Source organism: Dreissena polymorpha, unplaced genomic scaffold (assembly GCF_020536995.1).
Source record: "Dreissena polymorpha isolate Duluth1 unplaced genomic scaffold, UMN_Dpol_1.0 chrUn001, whole genome shotgun sequence".
NCBI classification, from domain to species: Eukaryota; Metazoa; Mollusca; class Bivalvia; order Myida; family Dreissenidae; genus Dreissena; species Dreissena polymorpha.
In genome coordinates, this window is record NW_026273315.1 from 1534852 (window position 1) to 1555000 (window position 20149).

Here is a 20149-nt window from a genome sequence, read left to right on the forward strand (position 1 = left end):
TATAGTTCAGTTCTTGCTGTGGTATGGTAAACCTGGACGTCATTTTTATGCCCCAAAAGGAGGGCATATAGTGATCGAACTGTTTGTCCGTCTGTCTGTCCGTCTTTCCGTCACACTTTGCGTTAAGTTTTGAAAAATGCTCATAGCTTCTATGTCGCTTCAGAAAGCGACTTGATACTTGGCATGCATGTGTATCTCATGAAGCTGCACATTTTGAGTGTTGAAAGGTCTAGGTCAAGGTCATCCTTCAAGGTTAAAGGTAAAAAGAATCCAAGGGAAATACTAAGCTTTAAAGGGAGATAATTATCTGTACCTGTAAAATGATAAATATTTTTTTAAATAAATCAAAGCGGCGCAGTAGGGGGCATTGTGTTATTGACAAACACATCTCTTGTTACTTTTATCTTCAAGTGTGGTAAGAATGTATGTATATTAGGGGTAATCTGCGATAACCAGCCTTACTGCATGTGAGTGAAGTGTCTTAGCTTTCTGCTTTTATGGATTTGTCCGTTTACAGGAATATGCTTCTAAATGCAAATCCAGTGTAGGCAGAAAGTGTTGTCCCTGATTAGACTGTGCCCACTGCACGGCCTAATATGAAAAGACTCTTTACTCACTTGCATTAAGCCTGTTTTTTTTTCCAAAGAGATCAGCTCATATACAGTAACTAATTCTATGTCAGATACTATAGTATAAGCAGCAACTTCAGATGAGTAGCCCTTTCAATCATAACCAAGTTGTTAATATTCCTAAAAATAAACAAAATAGTTTGACATGAAGATTATACAATTCAACACTTTCTATTTTGTGTGATACAACTTTTGTTGAGTGTATAATTTAGACACATTTGAACTGTCTCAGAATCGTTAATGGCCCAACTGCCATGGTAAAGAACTAGTTAGACTTGCAATGCAAATTGATTAACTTGTATTCAGCATTTTGGTATCCATTTGTGCTTCCCCATTGTCATATACATGTGTGCTTTTTTTATATAAATAAACGAAAATAGTTCGAAGAAAGAGAAGAAAATATGGTGTTTATGTTGCATTGTTCTTTGAGACCTGATTTGACATATTCAAATGTCAAAATTTTGATTTGCATGTTATTGTATGTGATATAATTTTCAATTATGCTTCAATATCTAACTGTGTTTTATTTGCTGACATGATAAAAACTTATGTGTGTACATTCAATTATCTCGCTACCAGATCTATATTGGTTGATGTTTGCATTTTGTTAATGGAATGGTTTTATTTATGAGTTTGTGATAAATTATTTATTAATTATACTGACAAAATATTTGTAGCATTATTCAAAACTGATATATAAAAATGTTGCAACTGGAATATAAGTTTGTTTGACTCGTACTTACCGGTACATCATTTTGTATTGGTGTTTCTAACAACCAAAAAGCAACTTCATGAGAACTTTCTTTAATCTTTAACACTTAGATACACATCTGTTGTGCCTTACATAATCAGATTTAAATTAATACTTTAATAAAAAATTATTCAAAATGAAAAAAAAGCTTTATTTCCACCTCTTAGATACTAATTAGCACGAAACCAGCATAAAACCAAAACAACCAAAGAGTTATTCAATGACACAGTCACGAAGAGACACAGTTTCTCAGAGACACAGTTACTCAGTAACACAATCACATAGAGACACGTTAACTCAGTGATAGTTACTCAGTGACGAGTTACTTTGTGACACAGTAACTCAGTGATACAGTTACTCAATGACAAAATTAATCAGTATCAGTTACTAAGTGGCACAGTTACTCCGTTGCAAAGTTACTCATTGATACAGTTACTTAGTGACACAGCTACCCACTTGCTCAAAACAGAGACAAAGTTAATAAGTGACACACTTAATCAGCGAGACAGTTATTAAGTTACACAGTTATTCAAGTCACACAGTTAATCAGTGACACTAATTCAAGTGACAAAGTAACTATTTGACCAGTTGCCAAATGACACAGTTACTAAGTGACACAGTTACTAAGAAAGACAATTACCGTATGGCACATTTAATCATTGACCTAGTTACTCAGTTACCCAGGTACTATAGACTAGGTTACTCAGTGACACAGTTACTCAATAACCCAGTTAATGACACAGTTACTCAGTAAATAGGTTACACAGTGACACATGTACTCAATGACACAGTAACTAAGTGGCACACTTCGTAATACAGTTTCTCATGACACAGTAACTCAGAGATACGGTAAGTCAGTGAAACGGTAATTCAGTGACCCAGTTACTCAGTGACACAGTTGCTAAGGGACACAATAACTTAGTGCCACAGTTTCTAAGTGACTAGGTTACTCAGTGACCCAGATACTCATTGACACAGTTGCTCAGTGATACATTAACTCGGTGACCCAGTTACTAAGTGACACAATTACTCAGTGGACCAGTTACTAAGTGACACAGTTTGTAAGTGACACATTTACTAAGTGACACAGCAATTCAGTGACCGAGGTACTCATTGACACAGTTACTATGTTTACGTGACACAGTCACTCAGTGGCACAGTTACTCAGTGACGCAGTTACTCAGTGACATTGTTTCGAAGAAACCCATTGATAAAGATACTTAAAGACATGTCTAATTAGTGACACAGTTACTAAGTGACACATTTACTCAGTGACATAATTACTCAGTGACCAGTTACTCAATGACACAGTTTCTGACACAGGAATTCAATCAACGTTACTCACTTATATAATTACAGGGTGATATTAATCAGACTCAGACTTCTGATGAGTCCACATTTCTAATAATTCTAGCTTGTATGTTTCAAAGAATTAATGAAGACAATGAATGATTGATCTATTTTAATTGGATTCCTATTACAGACTCCTCCATGGGTTTCAATTTGCTTCAATTGAAAAGTCCATTTGGCGTTTTATAACATTTTTATAAAAATTGAGGAAGTCAAAAAAATTGCGAAATAAATTAAACAGTTCAGAAATAATAACACATAGACACTTTTTATTTGTTTCCCAAACAACTATAGTATAAGGTTATTAAACTTCCTTGTGTAAATCTTGTGATGACTTTGGAGAGAGGGGGGAGGGAGGGAGAGACAGAGCGTGTTTTTTAATGTAATAAGAGTCTATGCATTTTATCATATCTTGGAAAAAAAACGGCGTAAACATGAAGATTTCAGTTTTGCTTAAATAATAATCCTTGCCAATATATAAAAGCCCAAGTTTGATACATTTTGAGATCTTTATAATTCACACATACATAGGTCCGGTATGATATTAATAGCCAAACGTGTAAAGTGTCATTGAAATAATTATTCTGTTAACAAGTAACACAATGAACAAAAACGCGTTTCACGTTTACTTTATACGTCACGCTTCATACATTGTTTTTTTTTTTTTAAATTTTACTCCCTCCCTCTACCATAAGTATGATTTCAAACTTGCGAAAGCACTTTGGTGTGGCTCACGTCTGTTGGTGTTTTTGCTGTTCGACATATTCATATATTTGTAAGATCTGTTTATAACTTGGGAACAACGCTCACCGTGTTTTTCAGCTTATTAAGGGATATTAACCATTCGTGTTCTTTTCAGAAATATCCACTTTTATTTTTAAACAATCACTAGGAACTGCATGATTATAATAACATATGAAAAGAAACCACAGCGTATAATACTCTCTATCATTTAAACTCAATTAATTATAAGATCCGGATAAAGACTGACTGGGAAAATATTAATCTCAGAATATAAGTGGCTGTAATTATCTTCTCAACAACGCTATTAAATAATCGTCGATTGAATGATATGTATAATACGTGACATTTTTAACTTCATTAACTTCAGTATTATCTTCCTTGATCTTAGTTTTAAACAACATTTAATGAAATAATATAGGGTTTTGTAAAAATATAAAATATTACTTAGTTAATGAATTGCTAAGCATAATGATTTATTACCACATTTATGGCGTTTTTAGTTTAAAAGAATTATTTTCTTACTAAAAATCTGGCTTAGGCAAAAATGTCGTCCCAGATTAGCCTGTGTGGACTGCAAAGGTAAATCAGGGACAAACAATTACGCACGTTAAGCCCCGTTCTCCCAAAATAGCTATTTACTGTTTGCAATGTTCCTCCTTACAGTACAAATTGCTTTGTCCTCAGATTGCGCCATATGTGCTGCTGACAGACGAGCGGATTGAGTACCGCTTGAAGCTGAAATACAAAGCCAACGTGGAGGCCGAGCGGAACTTCCTGCGAGAGCTCGATGTCACCAAGGAGGATGAACCTCTGCCACAGACGTACACTGGATGTGTTTTATAAGTGGTGGAATTTGAGAGCGATGAAGGGAGGGAGAGGGTATAAGTTTGCATTTTTTAAATTGTGTATACACATGGCTAAAGTTCCTTCACACAATTTTACAAGAATATGCTTGATAATTTATAGTTCAGTACTTGCTGTGGTATGGTAATCATGGACGTCATTTTTATGCCCCAAAAGGAGGGCATATAGTGATCGAACTGTCTGTCCGTAAGCTGTCCGTCTTTCCGTCACACTTTGCGTTTAGGTTTCGAAAATGCTCATAACTTCTATGTCGCTTCAGAAAGCAACTTGATAGTTGGCATGCATGTGTATCTCATGAAGCTGCACATTTTGAGTGGTGAACGGGTTAGGCCAAGGTAATCCTTCAAGATAAAATGTCATAAAACAAATCCAAGGGAAGTACTAAGCTTTAAAGGGAGATAATAATCTCTACCTGTCAAATGATAAAAACAAATCAAAGCGGCGCAGTAGGGGACATTGTGTTATTGACAAACACATCTCCTGTTACTTTTATCTTCAAGTACGGTAAGAATGTATGTATATTATGAGCACTCTGCGATATCCAGCCTTACTGCATGTGAGTGAAGTGTCTTAACGTTCTGCTTTTATGAATGGTATTCCGTTTAAAGGAACATGCTTCTTAATGCAAATCAAGTCTTGGCAAAAAGTGTTGTCCCTGAATAGACTGTGCCCACTGCACATCCTAATATGGAAAGACTCTTTACTCACTTGCATTAAGCCTGTTGTTTTTTCCAAAGAGATCAGCTCATATACAGTAATTAATTCTATGTCAGATACTATAGTATAAGCAGCAACTTCAGATGAGTAGCCCTTTCAATCATAACCAAGTTGTTAATATTCCTAAAAATAAACAAAATAGTTTGACATGAAGATTCTAAAAATCAACACTTTCTGTTGTGTGTGATACATGTAAAACTTATGTTGAGTGAATAATTTAGACACATTTGAACTATCTCAGAATTTCGTTAATGCCCCAACTGCCATGGTGAAGAATTAGTTAGACTTGTAATGCAACTTGTTTAACTTGTATTCATCATTTTGGTATTCATTTGTGCTTCCCCATTGTCATATACATGTGTGCTTGTTTTTGTTATTTAATATAAATAAACGAAAATAGTTCAAAGAAAGAGAAAACAATATGGTGTTTATGTTGCATTGTTCTTTGAAACCTGATTTGACGTATTCAAATGTCAAAATTTTGATTTGCATGTCATTGTATGTGATGTAATTTTAAAGTAAACGTCAATTATACTTCAATATGTTACTGTGTTTTATTTTCTGACATGATACAAACTTGTGTGTACATTCAATTATCTCGCTACCAGATCTATATTGGTTGATGTTTGCATTTTTTTAATGAAATGGTTTCATTTATGAGTTTGTGATAAATTGTTTATTAATTATTCTGATAAAATATTTGTAGTTTTATTCAAAACTGATAAATAAAAATGTTGCAACTGGAATATAAGTTTGTTTGACTCGTACTTACCGGTACATCATTTTATATTGGTGTTTTAACAGCCAAAAAGCAACTTCATGAGAAGTGTTTTTAATCTTTAACACTTAGATACACATTTGTTGTGCCTTACATAATCAGATTAAATTTAACACTTTAATAAAAAACAGATTCAAAATAAAAAAGCTGTATTTCCACCTCTTAGATATGAGAACGAAACCAGCATAAAGCCAAAACAACCAAAGAGTTATTCAATGACACAGTTACGAAGTGACAAAGTTTCTCAGAGACACAGTTACTCAGTAACACAGTCACAAAGAGACACAGTAACTCAGTGATAGTTACTCAGTGATGAGTTACTTTGTGACACAGTAACTCAGTCATACAGTTACTCAATGACAAAGTTACTTAGTATCAGTTACTAAGTGGCTCAGTTACTCAGTTGCAAAGTTACTCATTGATACGGTAACACAGTTGCCAGATTACAAAGTTACTGAGTTACACAGTTACTTAGAAACACAGTTACCAAATGACACATTTTATCATTGACCTAGTTACTCAGTTACTCAGTTTCTCTTGACCAGGTTACTCAATGACACAGTTACTCTATCACCTAGTTAATGACACAGTTGCTCAGTAAATAGGTTACACACTGACACATTTACACATTTACTCAATGACACAGTAACTGAGTGACACGCTTAGTCATACAGTTTCTCATGACACAGTAATTCAGTGACACGGTAACTCAGTGAAACGGTAACTCAGTGACCTAGTTACTCAGTGACACAGTTACTAAGTGACACAATAACTTATTGCCACAGTTTCTTAGTGACTAGGTTAGTCAGTGACCTAGATACTCATTGACACCGTTGCTCAGTGACACAGTTACTCGGTGACACAGTTACTCAGTGGCACAGTTACTCAGTGGCACAGTGACTAAGAGACATAGTTACTAAGTGACACAGTTACTTAGTGACACAGTTAATAAGTGACACAGCAACTCAGTGACCGAGGTACTCATTGGCACAATTACTAAGTGACCCAGTTACTCAGTGGCAAAGTTAATCAGTGACACAGCTACTCAGTGACATTGTTTCTAAGTAACTCAATTATAAAGGTACTTAATGACATGTATACTTAGTGACACAGTTACTAAGTGACACATTTACTCAGTGACATAAGTACTCAGTGACCAGTTACTCAATGACACAGTTTCTGACACAGGAACTCAATCATATAGTTACTCACTGACAATTGCTGGGTAATATCAATCAGACTCAGACTTCTGCATTTCTAATAATTCATGCTTTAATGTTTCAAAGAATTTATGAACACAATGAATGATGGATCTGTTTTAATTGGATTCCTGTTACAGACTCCTCCATGGGTTTCGATATGCTTCAATTGAAAGGCTATGTGACATTTCATAATAATTGTATTAAAATTGAGGAAATATTTTTTTTTGAATAGTTCAGAAAAAAATGATACAGATGTCTTCATACATAACATAGACACTTTTTGTTTGTTTCCCAAGCAACTATAATAAGACTATTAAACTTCCTTGTGTAAAACCTTCTGATGACATTGGACCGACAGACATACTATATTGAATGAGTAGCTAGTCATGGGTGTTCACATCATGCAGATCAACCATCACACCTTTGAGGGCCACAGTAAAAACAGGCACTGATTGTATGCATTATCATTATTCATTAACAGTTTGTGTAAATGCTATATATTCTTCAGAATTCTCCTTGAGTGAAGATCAGTCTCAAGATCTTCCAGTCTCAAGGTGGACAAAGTATTTATCCAATCAAAATGTATAAATGAAGGATTTAGTAAACCAAAGATGGGGTTTTATGTCAGTAGACTAACATGTTTTCATAAACAAAAACCTAATTGATCTTTAGAAAACTCGTGGATGAATAACCTGAAAAAGACATAGATTTGAGCCGCGCTCGGGGAAAACTAGGCTTTATCCATGTGCTTTAATAATCGTTTCAGATAAGCCTTTGTAGTCCACACAGGCTGATCGGGAAGACTCTGTCCTTTCCATGTTTGTTTTGTTTACACAAAGTCTTGCCTTAAAGATAATCCAGTGTAGGCAGAAAGTGTCGTCCCTTGTAAGCCTGCGGACACTACGCAATTGAATTAAAGCCTATTTTCACTGAGCATGTCTCATTTCTGTTTACTATTTTTTTATTTGATTGTTTTAATTTTTCACTGATTTCAACACTTTCCAGTAATATCACGGTGGTAAATTAACTCTTTCAGTGCTGGAACCGAATTTTGAAGATCTTTGCAAACAGTTTGGATCCATATGAGACGCCACAGGATCGAAACTGTTTGCTATTCTGATAGTATTCTTTGAAACAAAATTGAAGAAAATGCTAATTTTAGAAATTTAGAAATTCAGCAGACGTCATTTTTGCAGACGACAAATTTCCCAGCATGCAAAGGGTTAACTAACTCACACTTTTCCTGGTTTTAGCTGGTTTACCAGTACAAGGTGTGTGTAAGTTTGTTAGTAACTTACAATTGCCCTGAAAATATGTTTTACATGAAGATGTTTAACAAAAAAGTACACACACTTTTGTTTTTGTAACATGACTTTTATTTCAAATGAAATTACATATTCTAAAAATACACATACACAAACAGACAATCCCTTATCAACTCTATACATACTACTACAGCTTATTACAGATGCAACTCATTCAGTTTTTCTTGAAGTATTTCATAGCAATGTAAAAATTACACAAAATGTACACTGAAATAACTACTGTTATGTATAAACAGATAATGAAATGTAAATTGATATCATTTATACTTCAAGCAAAAAACTTAGCTCTATGTGTAAAAGAAGTCTTGATGACAATAATATGAGCCACGTTCTATGAAAACGGGGCTTAAAGTATGTGCTCGAAGTGTCCTCCCAGATGAGCAAGTGCAGTCAGCATAAACTGATCAGGGACGACACTTTCCACCTTAACTGGATTTTTGTTACAAGAGATTTCTTTAAAATAAAAATTCTGTAAAGCCAAAATAGAAGTCCCTGATAAGCCTGTGCAGACTACTCTGGGATGACAATTATTTACCAACATGCATAAAGCCCGGTTTCCCAAGAGCGCGTAATCTGGGATGACAATTATTTACCAACATGCATAAAGCCCGGTTTCCCAAGAGCGCGTAATCTGGGATGACAATTATTTACCAACATGCATAAAGCCCGGTTTCCCAAGAGCGCGTAATCTGGGATGACAATTATTTACCAACATGCATAAAGCCCGGTTTCCCAAGAGCGCGTAATTTGGGATGACAATTATTTACCAACATGCATAAAGCCCGGTTTCCCAAGAGCGCGTAATCTGGGATGACAATTATTTACCAACATGCATAAAGCCCGGTTTCCCAAGAGCGCGTAATCTGAGATGACAATTATTTACCAACATGCATAAAGCCTGGTTTCCCAGGAGCGCGTCTCATATAATCATTACATTAATCAGCAAAAATTGTAAGATATTCTCTAATTAATGACATATCACCATGAATGTACATAGTACAATAACATGTGTAAAAGCGATGCAACCAATGTACTGACAATATCACCATTCACTAGAAGACAAGTTTAAACATTATACATTCACTTGGCTAAAAGATGAATACCAACACCAAATTGCAACAATTTTTTATCTTTAGATATTGAATATTTTATAACTTATAAGCATTTTCCATTTAGTAAGCAATTATAAGTACCCAATAAGTTTTTCAGATTGTCTGTACAGTTCCAATTTCAATAGTTATGCACCAACACCAAAACAATCAATTAATAAAAAAAAAATCAATCCATCCATATGTGTACATTTTAATGCATTATTATGCGGGAAAATAATTGCATCTTTATATAAGTATATGATTTAGTACACAATGTTTAGCATTTAAGAGAATGAAAAATGTATAACAAGCCTTCTTTCTAACAGAAATAAATGCATTTCAAGAACATGTAAAACTGATATTTCCATTTTCTGTCTTTATTAAGATGCTCTTTAAAAAAGTAAATTTCGTAATCGATTTCATAAAATTAGATTAAATATATTTACATAAACCCTTTATTACTACAGAAAAGCAAGGCTTGGATAGTATTGCAAGCGAAACAGAAGTCACATACCGGTGGAAACCCAAATCACTTAAAGATCGTCCACTTTTCATAATGCATGTTATATATGTTCACTTGAAATATTTTATAACAAATCAGACGTCGATTCGTCTGAACATTTAAAAGATTTGTTTAACATCAACCAGACGTTTGACCTCTGAAAACTTTGTGTGCATAAACCTATTGTTGCTTGAAGCTAGGGGAGGAGAACAAGGGACATATGCAGCTCAGGAAGATGGGTATGTATACATGGGATAGGGGAGGAGAACAAGGGACGTATGCTGCTCAGGAAGATGGGTATGTATACATGGGGAAGTGCTCTGTAAATGTTGTTGCTTAGTTTCGTTCATTAATTGAGCTTCATTTTGGGAAAACTGGTCGTAACGTCTTTAAGTAAAGTTTCATCCCAGATAAGCCTGTGAAGTCCGCACAAGCTAATCAGGGACAACTCTTTCTGTCTACACTGGGTTTTTGTTGAGAAGACTCCTATGAAAAAAAAATTCCATAACAGTGGAAAGTGCTGTCCCTGATAAGCTCTTGCAAATTGCACAGGCTTAACTGGGATGACACTCATGCATTAAGCCCAGATTCCTCAGAACGAAGCTCAATTTTATGTCAATTAATTATAGCATGACAAAGGCCTGTTTGCTACTAACATTACATTGGGCTTCATTTTATGCCCTGAATTTTCTGGCAATTGGCGGTTTTTACAGCACAAGCTTACCAAGAAGAACACTTTCCGCTTAAAAAAAAAATTCATTAAAAAAGTCTCTTGTAAATGAAATCCAGTCTAGGTCCACCTGGACGGACACTTTATGCACATGCATTAAGCCCATATTTCCATGAGCATGACTGTTGATTTTCTTTATTGTGAAAAGGGGGTTTAATGCATGTGCGTAAAGTGTATTCCTAGATTAGCCCGTGCAATCTACACAGGCTTATCAGGGAGGACATTTTTTGCTTTTATCATATTTTCTGTTTAAAGAAAGTCTCTTCTTAGCAAATGTCCTGTGCAGTCCCTGTTAAGCCTATGCAGACTGCACAGGCTAATCTGGGCGACATTTAACGCACATGCATTAAACCCCCTTTTCACAGAACATGGCTCATATACAAATCTCCTCTTCCTGTCTTCAGTTTGGGGAGGTAAAGGGCTGGGAGCCAAGGAGCAGGGCATTGTGAACCCAATAGAGGCAGCAGAGGTACGAGACCGCACGGACATGTACAAAGGCATCGGCAATGAACAAAATGACCCGTTTTAGCAGTTCCGTAAGAACAAGGCCCAGGGCTTCATTATCCGTATGCAGGCCAGGGAGATACCACCCACAGAGGGTGAGTAATGTATATTAGAGGGTAGATCAGTGATAAATTCTAACTTTTTATGGTAAATTACCCAGACGTGCAACTATCACTTTGAACTTTGTTAGCAAGGCCTAAGAGTAATTAGGCCAGAACCATGTACACAAAATAATTATCTAATACTTATTTTTTAAGAAAACAGAATCAGACAATACTATAAAATTGCAATCTTGACTCAATGCATTATCTCCTAAAACAAACTGATAAACTGCGGGAAAACTTTTCAAGATTTGTTAAAAAGCTATTTGACCGGACTTTCTACAAAATTTTGAAATTTACTTGCCTGGAAGTAAATTTACTTGTGCAGCCGAACTGGCAGCCAGTTATTTCTATTGCTGCTTATACTCTTTAAGGCGATCAGTGGATTGTTAAAGTTGTGTTTTATTCTGTTGTCCATGGATGATTTTCACATTTAAAGTTGAATGTTAATGCTACATCTTATAACGACTTGATTTATGATATTCTTGTGAATTATGGGATTGTAAGACAAAGTTTCCTACCACCGTTCGTTTGTCGTAGGTATTTAAGCAGCCTTCTATGAAAACTGGGCTTAATGTATCTGCATAAAGTTTTGTCCCAGATTAGCCTGTGCTGTCCGCACAGTCTTATAAGGGACAACTCTTTTTCCGTCCACACTAGATTTTTGTTTTGAAGGTATCTTCATAAATATTTGAAGATACCTTTGTTAATATTTTTTCCATACAATCGGAAAGTGTGGTTATGATTAGCCTTTGTGGAAAGCACAGGCTAATCTGGGACAACACTTTGAGCACATGAATTAAGCCGGGGGTAATCCCAGAACGGGGCTTATTTGTTCAAGGATTTTTAAAAAATGGATTGGATTGTGCAAACATTATAACATTTTATTAATTCAAAAATATGTTGTAGTTTTACAATCAATCCTTGAACAAAAATTACTTTAAGGCTCGAAATAAAGTTTTGATAAGGTGCTCAGTCTACTGAAATATGTTTTATCTTGCAGTAAAGAAGAAGCGACCGGACACCTAGAAGAGACCTTTATTGGAGATAAAAATCTGAAAGATTGGTTGACAGAACTTCGTACGACTCTTGGCAGAACTTCTGTCTAATGAAAAGCTGATAGACTAGTGACCCGACTGTGTCTTGATATCACTTATATTGGAGCCTAGTGACCCGACAGTGTCTTGATATCACTTATATAGGAGCCTATCTCTGGGGAAAATGGGTTTAATGCACTTGCGTAAAGTGTTGTCACAGATTACATTTTCTGTCTAGACTTGATTTTTGTGTACAAGAGACATCATTTATAACACAAATTTCCATAAAAGCGGAGAGTGTCATGTGGACTGCACAGGCTAATCTAAGACAACACTTTATTAAAAAGTATTAAGCCTGTTTTTCATGTAGCAACTCTCATATTATTAAATTGAAGTACTCATATAGCATCTTGATAATTATGTCTTGATATCACATCAGGTCTGGGTATCTCACACATGTCTTCATTCTAGCATGTTCGTACAGGCTAATCAGGGAAGACACTTACCGCTTAAAATGGATTTTTTTTTAAACAGAAAAAATATCATAAAAGCGGAAAGTGTCGTCCCTGATTAGCCCGTGCCTATTTTTCATGGAGCAACTCTCATATGTGCGGACTGCACAGGGTAATCTGGGCCAACACTTTTCGCTCATGCATTAAACCCCCTTTTCACAGAGAGAGGCTCATATTTATTTATGACCAAGCCATTTTGCCTGGGTCTTGATAATAAGTTTGCTAGATTGCACCAATATGGACATCCTATTGATGTCTGCTACTCTATTTGAAGGCAGCATATTGCAGTTGATTGTATTTTACAATATCAACAGTCTTGTATATTCATTTTACTTGTGTGTTTGCACGTGATGTTCATATTCTTTGTCAAGAATATCATATTTAAAATACAATCTGCTTTTTGTCTAATGTGAGGTGTTATTAAGACTTTATTCTATTCAATTCTGAGAACTTTATGTATCAATCTCTCAATACAAATATTCTGCAGACATTCTTACATAGTATTGGGGCATCATTAAATTTGTTAGAATTATTGTGAATAAATAAACACTGAAAAAGAAGATACCACTGTGTCTTGGCATTGGCCTGCTTGAAGCAATCTGTCCTTATTTTCAAAATATCACTTTTTTACATCATATTACATGTGCAACTATAATTTCTTTATTTTGGTGTGAATAATACTAATAAGTAAAAAAGAGTTGGTAATGTCAATATAGATATCCATATATCAGATGTTCTATAATACATGCACATGATTTGCATAATGACATGTATAAGATAGTCTGATTTTGGTATATTGATTTAGTACTTAATATTATTTAAAAAGAAATTGTGATGTTCTTCATGCTTAGTCAGAACATGCTTATTTCTTATTGGGAGCTTAATTTTGTGATTCCGCTAAGAAATGTTGTGGCGAGTAAAGTCGAGATGTAGAGCAAATATTAATACGAAATAATAACTTTCTTGCTGATATCGCTGGAAAGTGATCGGCATTAAACGAAAATTAATTAAAGTAATAAAGGGTATAAAAAGGCATGGACGTGGCACTATTTGACTATCAAGTGATTACCCCCTCTGATGTTGAGATCTTCAAATCATAATGGCATCCGCGCAGAGATTTGACTGGAACCAGCATTGCTTGAACAATCCCCGCCGTTATAACCAACCACGTGATGATAGCCGGTCCACGTGGTACAATAATTTTCCTATTGTTATTTTTATTCCCCCTTTGAAGAAGAGGAGGTATATTGTTTTGCACATGTCGGACAGTCCGCCCGTCTGTCGGTACGTCCACCAAATGGTTTCCGGATGATAACTCAAGAACGCTAAGGTCTAGGATCATGAAACTTCATAGGAACATTGATCACGACTGGCAGATAAGCTCTATTGATTTTCAGGTCACTAGGTCAAAGGTCAAGGTCACAGTGACTCGAAACAGTAAGATGGTTTCCGGATGATGGCTCAAGAACGCTTAGGCCTAGGATCATGAAACTTCAAAGGAACATTGACCATGACTGGCAGTTGACCTCTATTGATTTTCAGGTCACTAGGTCAAAGGTCAAGGTCACAGTTACTAGAAACAGTATAATGGTTTCTGGATGATAACTCAAGAATGCTTAGGCCTAGGATCATGAAATTTCATAGGAACATTGATCGTGACTGGCAGTTGACCTCTATTGATTTTCAGGTCACTAGGTCAAAGGTCAAGGTCACAGTGACTAGAAACAGTATAATGGTTTCTGGATGATAACTCAAGAACGCTAAGGTCTAGGATCATGAAACTTCATAGGAACATTGATCACGACTGGCAGATAACCTCTATTGATTTTCAGGTCACTAGGTCAAATGTCAAGGTAATAGTGATTCGAAACAGTAAAATGGTTTTCGGATGATAACTCAAGAACGCTTAGGCCAAGGATCATGAAACTTCATAGGTACATTGATCATGACTGGCAGCTGACCCCTATTGATTTTCAGGTCTCTAGGTCAAAGGTCAAGGTCACAGTGTCTTGAAACAGTTGAATGGATTCCGGATTACAACTCGAGAACGCGTAGGCCTAGGATCATGAAACTTCATAGGTGTATTGATCATGACTGGCAGATGACCCCTTATTGATTTTCAGATTATTAGGTCAAAGGTCAAGGTCACAGTGAATGGAAACAGTAAAATGGTTTCCGGATGATAACTCAAGAATGCTTAGGCCTGGGATCATGAAACTTCATAGGTACATTGATCATGACTGGCAAATGGCCTCTATTGATTTTCAGGTCACTAGGTTAAAGGTCAAGGTCAAAGTGACTCGAAACAGTAAAATGGTTTCCGGATGATAACTCAAGAATGCTTAGGCCTAGGATCATGAAACTTCATAGGTACATTGATCATGACTGGCGGATGACCCCCTATTGATTTTCAGGTCACTAGGTAAAATGTCAACATCACAGTGACCTGCAAAAGTTAAATGGTTTTCGGATGATAACTCAAGAACGCTTAGGCCTAGGATCATCAAAACTTTATAGGTACATTGGTCATGACCGGCAGATGACCCCTAATGATTTTCAGATCACTGTGTGTCTGTGTGTCTGTATGTCTGTGTGTCTGTGTGTCTGTGTGTCTGTGCTTTTTACCAAAATTTACATAATAAACGGACCATACGCGCATGCACAGACAGTCGTCGTACGCTGCATTTTAATGGTGCAACTAGATTTCGCATTTTACATTATATTGCATTTAACATACATTTACTTATTTCATGCACATTATGTCTCCTTTCAGTTACCAATAATTAAACAGGCAACACTCACTCATGTTGGAACTACTTTCCATAATTGCTTTCCTTTCGCTTAAAGTTCCACTTTCACTTTCATTTTTAATTTCAATTTCATTCTGATTTCCGCCGGGTACCAAAAATTGTACAGCTGGTCATGCTGTGTCTGTCAAATTGTGTATACATGTATGCTTGTATGCCGATCATAGGAGCCTTGTTCTGGGATATCTGGCTTAAAGGGATCTTTTCACGCTTTGGTAAATTGACAAAATTGAAAAAAGTTGTTTCAGATTCGCAAATTTTCGTTTTAGTTATGATATTTGTGAGGAAACAGTAATACTGAACATTTACCATGGTCTAATAGAATCATTATATGCATCTTTTGACGATTTTAAAACCTAAAAATTATAAAGCGTTGCAACGCGTAACGATTGAATAATTTGGAGAGTTCTGTTTTTGTCGTTAAATTTTGTGAAATTACGAAGATTGCTCATATAAGGTATAAAATACGTTCAGCATGTGTACTCGGCGGAATAGCTCAGTAGGCTAAAGCGTTTTTACTTCAGGACTCAGGCAGGACTCCAGGGGTCACTGGTTCGAAACCTGGTCCGGGCAATGTTCTTTTCCTTTTTGTAATTTTATTCTTGATTTTTTACTGGAGCTTTTACGATCCAATGTTTACATTTATCGATATAAAGCATTTAATGAATAAGTTAAAAGATGCCAAAATCTGTGAAAAGGCCCCTTAAATGCATATCTGTGAAGTGTCCTAGATATGCCTGTGCTGTCTACTGAAGTGATGTCCTAGATATGTCTGTGCTGTCTACTGAAATGATGTCCTAGATATGCCTGTGCTGTCTACTGAAGTGATGTCCTAGATATGCCTGTGCTATCTACTGAAGTGATGTCCTAGATATGCCTGTGCTGTCTACTGAAGTGATGTCCTAGATATGCATGTGCTGTCTACGCAAGATATTCAGTGACAACGCCTTCTGCCTAGACTGGATTTTCATATAGAAGAGCCATTTCAATACAAAAACTCCATAGAAGCAGAAAAAGCCATGTGAGGACTGCAACGGCAATCTGGGAAGGCACAACGCACACAGAGCCATGTGAGGACTGCAACGGCAATCTGGGAAGGCACAACGAACACAGAGCCATGTGAGGACTGCAACGGCAATCTGGGAAGGCACTACGCACACAGAGCCATGTGAGGACTGCAACGGCAATCTGGGAAGGCACTACGCACACACTTTAAACCCAGTTTTCCCAGAATACAGCTCATATACATTCATAGGCTGGATACTCTTGATGAATGTTGACCCCTTATGATTTTCAAATCAAGAGAATAATGGTCAAGGTTTCAAGTAGGGTTTTGCTGCAATCCAAGTATACCTGTACCTGTTTTACAAACTTTTCTTGTTTAACTATTTTACTCCACAGGATTTAAGACAGGTTAGACCAACTTTGGTAAATTAAAAAAAAAATGTGTGTGTATTTTTGTTCCATTTGTGCAATTTTTAATAGGCATTTGTTGAAAATTTGTGTTGAAAAAAGTTATCAGTTATCATTGTATACAGTTTTATTTGCTATTTGTATGTCTTTCTTGTTCATTCAAAATGAAATTGGGATATTAATTTCCTTGTTTTAAACCAGAATGAAGAAATGAGCATGAAATTGTGAGATTATTTCTATATAATTAGTCTCTGAATCTCAGGTACCTCTTTACTATTATATTGTTTCAAACAATAATTATTATTGTAGGTATTGCTAACAAATATGAATAAAACGTTAAAGGGCCTAAGGCATAAAACACAGAATTCTTTTGCAATGTACATTATGTTTTTAATATAGATGCACGTCTATAAAATATATTGATAAAGGCAATTTAATATAATGCATTATGAGTAATGTGAGAGAATCAAATTTACAACCCCAATTGAAATGTCCTCCCAGATTGTGTGGACGGCAGAGGCAAATCTGGGACAACAAATATGCACATGCGTTAAGCCCTGTTCTCCAAAAATGGCTATTTACTGTTTGCAATGTTCCTTCTTACAGTACAAATTGCCTGTGTTGTGTCCTCAGATTGCGCCAAATGTGCTACTGACAGACGAGGAGATTGAATACCGCTTGAAGCTGGAGTACCAGACCTACGTGGAGGCTGAGGGGAACTTCCTGCAAGAGCTAGAGATCACCAAGGAGGATGAACCTCTGCTCCAGACGTAGACTGGGTGTGTTATTTAAGTGTTGGAATTTGAGAGCGATAAAGGGAGGGCAAGGGGGGATATTATGCATTTTTTAAATTTTGTATACTCATGGCTTAAGTTCTTTCACACAATTGGACAAGAATATGCTTGATAATTTATGGTTCAGTACTTGCTATGGTATGGTAAGCCTGGACTTTATTCTTACTTGTATCGTCAAATATGGTAAGAATGAGCCGCACTCTGTGATAACCAGCCTAAATGCATGCGAGTGAAGTGTCTTAACTTTCTGCTTTTATGGATTTTTGCTTCTAAATTTAAATCAAGTCTTGGCAGAAAGTGTTGTCCCTGATTAGACTGTGCCCACTGCACGGCCTAATATGGAAAGACTCTTTACCCACTTGCATTTAGACTGTTGTTTTTTCCAAGAGAGCAGCTTACATACAGTACAATAATTCGATGAGCATCACTCAGGGAAAACAGAACTTCATGCATGTGTGTATGTGTCATCCCAGATTAGCCTGTGCAGTGACAATCATGGACATGTGTGTATGTGCCATCCCAGATTAGCCTGTGCAGTGACAAGCAGGGACATGTGTGTATGTGCCATCCCAGATTAGCCTGTGTAGTGACAATCAGGGAAATGTGTGTATGTGCCGTCCCAGATTAGCCTGTGCAGTGACAATCAGGGACATGTGTGTTTGTGCCATCCCAGATTAGCCTGTGCAGTGACAATCAGGGACATGTGCATTCTGCCGTTTCAGATTAGCCTGTGCAGTGACAATCAGGGACATGTGTGTTTGTGCCATCCCAGATTAGCCTGTGCAGTGACAATCAGGGACATGTGTGTATGTGCCATCCCAGATAAGCCTGTGCAGTGACAATCAGGGACATGTGTCTATGTGCCATCCCAGATTAGCCTGTGCAGTGACAATCAGTGACAATACTTACTGCATTCATGGCATTTTTCGTTTAACGGAATTCTTTTCTTAATAAAAATATAGTTTAGGCGAATAGTGTCGTCCCAGATTAGCCTTAGTGGACTTCAGAGGCAAATCTAGGACAACAAATTACGCACATGCATTAAGCCCCATTTTCCCAAAATGGCTATTTACTGTTTTCAATGTTCCTTGTAACTGTAAGAATTTCTTTGTGTTGTGTCCATAGATTGCGCCGAATGTGCTGCTGACAGACGAGGAGATTGAGTACCGCTTGAAGCTTGAGTACCAGACCTATATGGAGGCGGAGGGGAATTTCTTGCGAGAGCTTGGGATCACCAAGGAGGAGGAACCTCTGCCCCAGACGTAGACCGGGTGTGTTTTATAAGTGGTGAAATTTGAGAGCGATGAAGGGAGGGCGACGGGGGTTATAATGCATTATTTAAATTTTGTATACTCATGGCTAAAGTTCTTTCACACAAATGGACAAGAATATGTTTCAGAATTTTTAATTCAGTACTTGCTCTGGCATGGAAAACCTGGAATTCATTCTGACGTTTATCTTCAAGTATGGTAAAAATGTATGTATTTGAGCTGCACTCTGTGATAACCAGCCTTACTGCACGTGAGTTAAAGTGTCTTAACTCTCTGCTTTTATGGATTTTTCCGTTTACAGGAATATGCTTCTTAATGCAAATCCAGTGTAGGCTGCAAGTGGTGTCCCTGATTAGTCTGTGCCCACTGCACAGATTTATATGAATAGACTCTTTACCCACTTGCATTGAGGCTGTATTTTTCCATAGAGCAGCTCATTTACAATACATTCATTCGATGTCAGATACTATATTAAAATGAGCAACTCCAGATGAGTAGCCCTGTCAATCATAACCAACATGTTATTGTTCCGACAAATAAACAAAATAGTTTGACATGAGTATAATTTAGAGACATTTGAACTATCTCAGTATTTCGTGAAAACATCAACTGCCTTGGATGGTTAAGAACTAGTTAGACTTGTAATACAAATTGTTTAACTTGTATTCATCATTTTGGTATACATTTGTGCTTCGCAATTTTCATACACATTTGTGCTTGTTTTTGTTATTTGATATAAATAAACTAAAATAGTTCGAAAAAAGAGAAGAAAAAATGGTGTTTATTTTGCATTGTTTTTTTAAACCTGATTTGACATATTAAAATTTCACAATTTTGATTTGCATGTCATTGTATGTGATATAATTTTCAATTGTACTTCTATATGTTACTGGCGGACAAAGTATTTAACCAATCAATGTTTATCAATGAAGGATTTAGTCAACCAAATATGGGGTTTTATGTCAGTAGGCTAACATTTTTTCATAACCAAAACCCAATTGATCTTCAGAAAACTCTTGGATGAATA

General features: G+C 36.3%; 1 long non-coding RNA gene across 1 annotated transcript in view; it reads right to left on the reverse strand.

Moving 5' to 3' along the window:
• LOC127863149 (uncharacterized) overlaps positions 1–19421 on the reverse strand; it is a 32336-nt gene extending 12915 nt beyond the window's left edge. The window contains exon 1 of the long non-coding RNA XR_008040945.1: positions 19287–19421. This is a non-coding gene — a long non-coding RNA (uncharacterized LOC127863149). The remainder of the gene's footprint in view (positions 1–19286) is intronic.
• Positions 19422–20149: the final 728 nt, after the last annotated feature.